The following is a 9,138-nucleotide window of genomic DNA, read 5'->3' as shown; positions in this document are numbered from 1 at the left end:
TGTTTTTTGTAAAAAAAAAAAAAAAATAATAATAATAAAAAATTGTATAAAGAGGGTTTTTTTTTAAAATTTAACATTTATGGAAGGAGTCTCCAGTGCCAGTGCTTTGTAACAAAGTTTTCCACTGAAGGAAAGGCTTCAGGACAGGTGAGTTTTTGGATTCTCAGCAACATGACGAGGATGAAAAGTGGCTGGTGAGGGAACGACTGTTTATAGTGGCTGTAACATGTCATAACAGGCTCTAACTCTTTGCAGACATCTCATAACATTAAATGTAACTATAAAGTAATTGAAATTAATAACAAAAATTTCATTGTTGGGAAGTTGCTGTGCTAAGAGGAATAAAACACTTGAGGACAATTTGTTGACTTTTTTTTTCCCTATAGGAGCATGCCTCTTACTATTATATTATTGTTCTCAATGACATTAGACTTTATAGAATTGAACAAGATAAGTAAGGAATAATCCACAGCTAGGTGTGCATTACACGATTTTAATGCACGATGTGGAGTCCATTAAAATCATATAACACTCACCTAGCCATGGATTATCCTGTGTATAACTTTGTCACGTGCCAGCAGTTAAAGAAGTTAAAGCTGTCACTGATGTTTGCAGCTCAAAATTTGACTGATAGGATAAAAATAACGCTTAATTTTCATTAGTTATTTTACATAAGGAGTGTTAAATCTAGAATTCTGCTCACTCTAAATCATGCACAAATACAAAGGAGTGTGATAAGATTTTGCCACCATCCATCCATCTTCTACCGCTTACTCCTTTTCAGGGTCACGTGGAACCTGGACATTGGGCACAAGGCGGGGTACATCCTGGACAGGGTGCCAGTCCATCGAACAGCACAATCACATACACACACTCACACACCCATTCATACACTACGGACACTTTAGACATGCCAATCAGCCTACCATGCATGACTTTGGACTGGGGGAGGAAACCAGAGTACCCGGAGGAAACCGGAGAACATGCGAACTCTGCACACACATGGCCCCGGCGGGAATTGAACCCAAGACCCTGGAGGTGTGAGGTAAACCACCGTGCGCCCCCATTTCACCATTTATTTCTCTCTTCTTATATCCTGACCCTTATCCTTATTCGTTATATCTCTGTTCCATTTGACCATTTATCTAGTATTTTTGATACTAGCATGGCATAAAGTATCATCGCAGTGTTTTACCTTATTACGTTATCATAACTGAAACTGAGGAGTAAAAATGACTTTCCCAACACTGACTAAGAAGTATATTTATACTTTTGGATTAATCAACATGCCATCTTGAAGGGTTTGAGTCAAAATTGTATATTTCCTCTAGGTGGCACCAATATAACCATCAAGATTACACTGCTCTTCCCAGTGTTGCCAGATTACACTATATCCCTATTATATTCAGATATTTTTAATGACATGAGATACGTAGCCAGGGGCTGGCGGATATAACTTGGCGAAGTTCTGAGCTGGTTTATGTCGAAACGGATGGGTGATTGGGTTTGGAAACAAGTCCATTCAATCTGTCGTCTTTCCTAGAAACAATCTGGCATCCTGACTGTTTCCCCAGCTGTTCCATCATATTAGAAGCTGCTCGGCATGAAACTGACACCCTGAGCTTCTGCAATGCTGTTGAGTACAGGCAAAATGAACCATTCTTTAAGAAAGATTAATTTCAAGTTCCAGGAAACATGCTGTGCACATTCTGGGGATTGATTTGTTTCATGGGGAGGAAAATGAGCAATTATAATGTAAGCTGAGGGTTATAGAGGATTCTGCAATTATGCTATACAGAGTATAGCCTACAGCCTACAGTGTTGCCAGCTTGGACTCCTTCCCACTCAATTAGGGAGTTTCTTAATTATATTGCACTGACATCACAAATGCCCTGATATGATTTCGATTTAGATGTCGTTTAGGTATAATGTAGTTATAATGATTTAATTTAGATTCTGTTTTAAAGATTACATTAGGTCTTACAGTTGAGTGAAACTTGTTTTAATGATTATATTTATTTTATACAACAGTTATTTCCGGTCCACTAATTTGATTGGTTGAGTGGCATTGCAAGTGTGCTTATATTTCCTATAACCGCACTGGGACATTTCACTGTGTGTATCACCCCTCTCGTCTGTGTTCGCCATGTAAAATGATACTGTCTAGTTCAAAATGGCTACTATAGTAGTTTTAGTGACATCATCAGCAGACATGGCAAATGATAGTTTTCAGGAATATAACTTTTGGTTTAAAATATGAAAGCTCGTCAGATGAAGATGAAAAGGAAGAAGGGACGGAATTTTTTACTGGATGCACCTTTAACGGGAATGCACAAATCAGTGTGAGCTAGCTAGCCAGCTAGCTGACGTGCTATAAAGTGTGTATGGCTGCTTTGGGACCTACAACCCCAATTCTAAAAAAGTTGGGACAGTATGGAAAATGCAAAAAACAAACAAACCCAAAAACAGTCATTTGAAAAATCAGTTCACCCTGTACTATATTGAAAACACATTGTTTGATGTTTTACTTTGTGAATTTTATTTATTTTTAAAAATATACACTCATTTCAAATCTCATGACTGCAACACACTCCAAAAAAGTTGGGACAGTTGACTGTTCACTGTGTAACATCACCTTTTCTTTTAATAAGGCTTATTAAGCGTTTAGGCACTGAAGACACCAGTTGGTTAAGTTTAGCAAGAGGAATTTCCGGCCATTCATCCATTATGCAACTGTACGGGGCTTTCGTGGCCTTATTTTGCGCTTCATAATGCGCCACAGGTCAGGACTGCAGGCAGGTCATGCTAGCACCCGCACTCTCTGATTAAGCAACCATGCGCTTGTAATCCGGGCAGAATGTGGTTTGCAGTTGTCCTGCTCTGAATGGCAGCATATGCTGCTCCAAAATGTGCACATATCTTTCTGCATTAATGATGCCCTCACAGAAGTGCAAGTTACCCATGCCATGGGCACTGACACACCCCCATACCATAACAGACGCTGGCTTTTGGACCTGATGCTGATAACAGCTTGGATGGTCCATGGCTGTTTAGTCCAAAAACTATTTGAAATGTTGACTTGTCATATCACAAAACATATGACTTGTTGACTTGTCATATCACAAAACACACTGTGCTACTGTTCATCTCAGAGAAGTGGGCGGAGCTTCTGGACAGTGTTGATGTATGGCTTCTGCTTTGCATAGTGAAGCCTTAACTTGCATCTGTGGATGCAGCGGCGAATTGTGTTGACTGACAAAGGTTTACCAAAGTATTCCCAAGCCCATGTCAGGGTATCCATTACAGACTCATGACTGTTTTTAAGACAGTGACGTCTGAGGGATCGGAGATCACCCGCATTCAGAAGTGGTTTTCAACCTTGCCCAATACGCACCAAGATTTGACCGGATTCCTTAAATCTTTTAATTATATTGTGCACTGTAGTAGGTGAAATGTCAAAAATCCTCCCAATTTATCTTTGGGGAACGTTGTTCTCAAAGTGTTGGATTATTTGATGATGCATCTGTTGGCAGATTGGCAAGCCTCAACCCATCCTTGTCCTAGGCCTTTTTTGGGTGTTCCTTATATACTATGATTAGACGATTGCCTCACCTGTTTCACAACACCTTCTTATTTCAACTTGTCACATCGCTATTAGTCCTAAATTGCCCCTGTCCCTGTCCCAATTTCAAAATGAATGTCTACCTTAAAAAAACAACAACTATGTAGTTGATTGGGTAAAACATCAAATACCTTGTCTTTATACACTTTTTGTTTAAATACAAGGCAAAGTACATTTACAAATCACTCCTCTTTGTTTTATTAGCATTTTCCATACTGTCCCAACTTTTTCAGAATTGGGGTTATATTTCTGCTAGCGGAGCAGGCTATATTGTGTCAGAAATGTCACATAATTGATATTATTCCAATATCGTGCAGTTATACAGAATATTGGCATGGCTGTGATCCACCACAGGCACGAGCCCCCAAGGCGATATTGTGCAGATATTGCTTAAATATATAAAATAATTACTTGATTTAACAGTCACAGACTACTCTAAACTCTAAGTCAAAAAGTAACCATATTATATGAATATGCCAACTGCAAACACTAACCCTACATGCTCACACTCCCATCCTCTGATGGGACATCATAAAACTTTCCTGCCACATGTTTCATCGTAGAAAACACATTTTATGAAATGAAATGATTTTTAATCCACTGGCTTTAAAATAAGAAATCCAGTTTCTGCCTTCTGACCATTACAGACACAACCATACAAATTGCTGGTGCTTTAAATAAACTGAATAAACCTTGTATCTTGATTTTTGAATAATTTTTAGGTGTTTAATATTGGAAGTGTTTCTCCACTCCTCAGCATTAGGGATATAGCAGTGCCAGTAGATTAATGTTCTGGCTGCTGGCAATTCTGGCAAACCTGCAATATTTGCTGAAACAGGCAATGATTCTCTCACATATATTTTACTCACTTTACTTTTTTCCCCCCACTACAAGCTATATTGAGTTATAAATAATGCAGCAGTATTTAGTCTTAAAGGCAGTGAGATGCAGACATCTCTTCCCCTGTGGCAAAACCCTTTCAGGCATTAGATATTTTAGTTTAAAATGTTCAGTGAAGTAAACAGCATCTTAAGTACTAAGAAATGGTCTCTACTATTGATTGTCTAAGACGATATATTTCCACTAGAAGAGATCTCAATCCCTTCAAGGTTTCCACTAATTTACTGATTGAGATCAGTATTGAGAGTGACCTGTCAGGTCTTGCTGAGTTATTTGTCAGTTATTTGACTGTTCGTGTTGAGTGTGAATGAAATATTCTGACTTAGCTTTAGAAGCGTTACAGTAATAAGACAATAAGTCTCACCCATTCTTCAGTACATACTCGTGTCCGGATACTGTAGATTTGGACATAAGAACTGTTGTTGCAATCATAAAGAATGTGAAGCTCATCCTGACCATCCTTTCAATACACTTAGTATTGTTTGACCTTACAGTATGCAGCTGTAGAAAAGTAATGATATATTAACCCAATGTCCAGTGTCACCCAAAAGAGTGTGGTTCCTTTCAAGGTTTCTTCCTCATGCCATCTCAGGGAGTTTTTCCAGTGCTTCTGTTGCCTCTGGCTTGCTCACCAGGGATCTAAACGTACATTTGAGATATCATGGACAGATACATAATTTTGGGGCATTGGTGGCTTGACAGTTAAGGGTCTGGGTTACTGATTGGAAGGTCAGGGGTTCAAGCCCCAGCACTGCCAAGCTGCCACTGTTGGGCCCTTGAGCAAGGCCCTTAACCATCTCTGCTCCAGGGGTGATGTATCATGGCTGACCCTGTACTCTGACCCCTACTTCCTAACAAGCTAACAAAAAAAGTTTCATTGTGCTATAATGTATATGTGACCAATAAAGTCTCATTATAATTTAAAAGACAACTCAGAATTACAAATCATTCTTGAAATATCCTTCTATATCCGTATTTGAGGAAATAGTTTAAATGTCTTTAGACTGTACCAAATCGCAGACTATATGAGACCATTAAAAAGCGCTAGTAAACTAGGAATATACTACATTTATCTACAGTGAGTCCCAAAGGTCTTTATCCGTAGGGGAAATGAACAGTTTTTAGCAAAATGTCTTCCAAAATTTTTTATATTTAGTTTATATCATATTATTTTTCAGATAGCCTTAAGAATGCCTTTAATAAAATACACACATATTGAAATCATTCTCATGGCTGGATCGGGAAGTTGTCACAAGGTTGCAATGGACTTTAACACGAAACATGGCAAACATATCACACATGACACTGTTGCCAAACTTATTAACAAATTCGGACGTTCACGAACACCCACTGTCGAAGGCACAACTGATGTGGTGCTGTCAAACATAGTCACCTATGTATGCTGTGTACATTTTTCAGACACCCTGCATTTGGTCAATGCTTTTATCAAACATGACTTACAAATGAGGTAGAATTTAATCAAAGCATAGAGCTAAGCTAGTGGTTAAAGGCTTTGTTCAAGCTATCCAAGACATTGTTCAAGGGTTTTTTTTATGGGGTAGCCAGATGGGGACAGTAAAAACCTTAAGGTGGCACACTACAAAGACTGTAAAGTTTTGGGCATTATCATTAACATTGGGAGTATATAAAATTATAGTCTTCGAAACTTTAGTATTACTATTCAGGGAGTTTAAGCCAAATAGACAAAAGTGACTCCACAAGTCAACTGCAAATTCTTGAAATGTTTATTCTGTGTGCAAATTAATTTCAAAAGAATGAAACATGTATGCTTAACTCTGGACTTGATCTTTACTCTGAGAGTATTCTAGCCATTTATGAGTGTTATACCATTCTGCTTTAAAACCATGTCTTCTATCCCCTGAATCGTTCTTGGAAAGAGCTTTACTTGGGGCTGTTTTGGACTTTCTGTCCTTGATTTGGATATATCTATGACAAAGCAAAAAGCACTATTAGCAGTGCAATTCATTAAGTTTATGATCATTAACATTCATTGCTTGATTCACTGGATGCTTATGTATTGTATAAATAAGGCTAAGAAAATCTTCCCATTTCACTTAAAATATTAATTTACAAATTAGAAAATTCAATATCTAAACATCTAAACACTTTCAGGACAGTTTACCAGTTATGCCATTTTTAGTGACGGGTCACAGTCTGTGCGAGCAGCTGACTCATCAAGCTCCTGCCAGTATGGCTCTTCCTTGCTTTGCTTGTCTCTTGCTGTTGGTCCTCCATCCTAACTGTGTCATCATCACCTGCCTCAGAGTATACTGCTTTTTTGCTGAAGAGTTCTTCTATATTTCGATGATTTATGGTATATCCTACATCTGTGTAAATATATTGTTAGTGTTCAATCTAATAAACTATGCTAACTGCTGATCTACATACCTACCATCACTGTTTTAACCTTAAAAGCCATATTTAAAAATGAGTGTACAATAAATGTTGACCAAAATTGCCATTCCAATAATTTAAAGACTAGCTGCTGGGGTTGATATTAAGCTACCAAAACTAATAGTGATCGATCAAAATGTGAACTACAGAAACAGCTAAATTTAAACTAGTAATTGCATTACTGGGACTAGCTTAATCTCAGCTAGCCAAAGAGTAGCAAATTATCTGAGTTATCTAATGAAAAAAATACCGGAGGAGGCAGGTATAGATATACAAGGGAAATAAAACATAAAACAAACTAAATTTTGTGAGTTTTGTCTCTCTGAAATTGTTACTTCTGTCATGAACACTCGAACAGTATGCACTAAATTCCAGTACAAGTTACAAACTGAAAGTTTGAAAAAACTGAAGTAGTAAATTGTCATTATTCTGTAAGTTAAATTATGGGATCACAAATCTCATAACAAAGATTTTTTAATGAACATAATCCAAGAATTCAAATATTATGCAGTGAGCTCACTGCCACATTTGCTCCATATAGTTACTATTGTACCTATTGGTCAAAAAAGGGAACTGCAACAAGCACTAATAGAGGCCCATTGGGACAGGAATGACACTGCCCCATGCTTGCTCTGTCAACAATTTCAGTAGAGCAATTGTCCAGTGCCCTAATTTCCAGGTCATTTCAGGGCTATTTTCAGGTCTTTTGTGTGGTTTTTAAAATAGTATTCGGGCAGGAAATTTTGCTGAAATCTGGCAACCCTAGTTAATAATTTACTTCTTCTGGGTGTGCCTCACTAACTGTGTCAGAAAACACACCTGGTGTTTGGAACAAAGGTAGGTCTAAAGCCACTAAAAATGTGTTGCTAGACCGTATGATTGATGACTGCATGTTGACTCTCAACTGCCTGTTACTGGGTTACTACTGCATCATAGCCTACAGCACAGGTCAAATGGGATGGTTTCATTTGAGGCTTTGTCATTATTAATGCCGTCCTATCCCACCAAAATCTATGCTCACATACCCCTGCTGGTCATTATTTACAGTAAATATTTCAATTAAAATATTTATTTAAGGAGGATTTCACTTGCTGCATTGATTGTGGATTATGATTTGGTAGTGCAGATAGTGGTGGAGGTGGATGCACAGTCAATGCATGTGGAAAAAATGCATTCAGTCATATTTTGAAGGCCCTGAAATCTTGGTCACAAAAACAATCCTTGAACATTAATGAAAGCTGAGCAATGGAAAACAATAGGGGAAAATAACTATCAGCCATAACATTAGAATCACCTGCCTAATATTGTGTAGGTCCCCCTTGTGCTGTGTTGTCAGCAATGAGGTCTGATCTCTGCTCTCATACCAGGTTTCTTTTTTATACCACAGAGAATTTAATTAAGATCCAGAGAAACATGGAAGTCCTCTCTTATGTGGATCTAATGAACCCAAACTAATGAACTAAATCCAATCAGTTCAAACTTGCCTCAATTGCTGCAATGATCCAGTGTGCAAATGGCTCTTGGTTCCATTGCTCTGTATTGATGATGTGTCCTGTTTATGCTGATTTGAGACCAGCAGGTCCTACAACCTGATTTAATCTTTTTTGTTACATACGAAAACTCATTCCACTATGAGGTAACAGATCCTTCTCCAAAAGATACATTGATGAAGCTTTCAGTTGGAAATTGGCACTGCCAGTGCCACACACACACACACACACACACACACACACACACACACACACACACACACACACACACACACACACACACACACACACACACACACAAAATCACACAAAAGGCTAAATGAATACTGCTGTGTTCTAGCCGCACAATCAGATTGCTTGGCATGGTTTTACTCTATGTATTCCTTGTACATCAGCCTGCTACAATGTCCAAACCTGTTCCCCAAAGACAACACTGTTCATTATATTTTGATAAGCCTTGTTGTGTTTTCCTTCCCTATGTGTCTGCTCTTTTTTGATTCCAAATAAGCTATTGGATCCTGTTAATGCAACCCTGTTTACAAAGAGGAAATTGATTACATCCAAATTAGAGGCAAGGTTTGATTTGAATGGCAGCGTTATTTCCATTTAAGCCAGTGTCCGAGCCTGACATCCGATTGGCCACCCCAGGTGCCACCCCAACATTTTATTCGCTACTGGCAGTTGCTGATGCTGATTGACACATCATTTCAC

This window comes from Ictalurus punctatus, chromosome 13 (genome assembly GCF_001660625.3).
Source record: "Ictalurus punctatus breed USDA103 chromosome 13, Coco_2.0, whole genome shotgun sequence".
Taxonomy (NCBI): Eukaryota; Metazoa; Chordata; class Actinopteri; order Siluriformes; family Ictaluridae; genus Ictalurus; species Ictalurus punctatus.
This window is presented reverse-complemented; position numbering follows the sequence as displayed.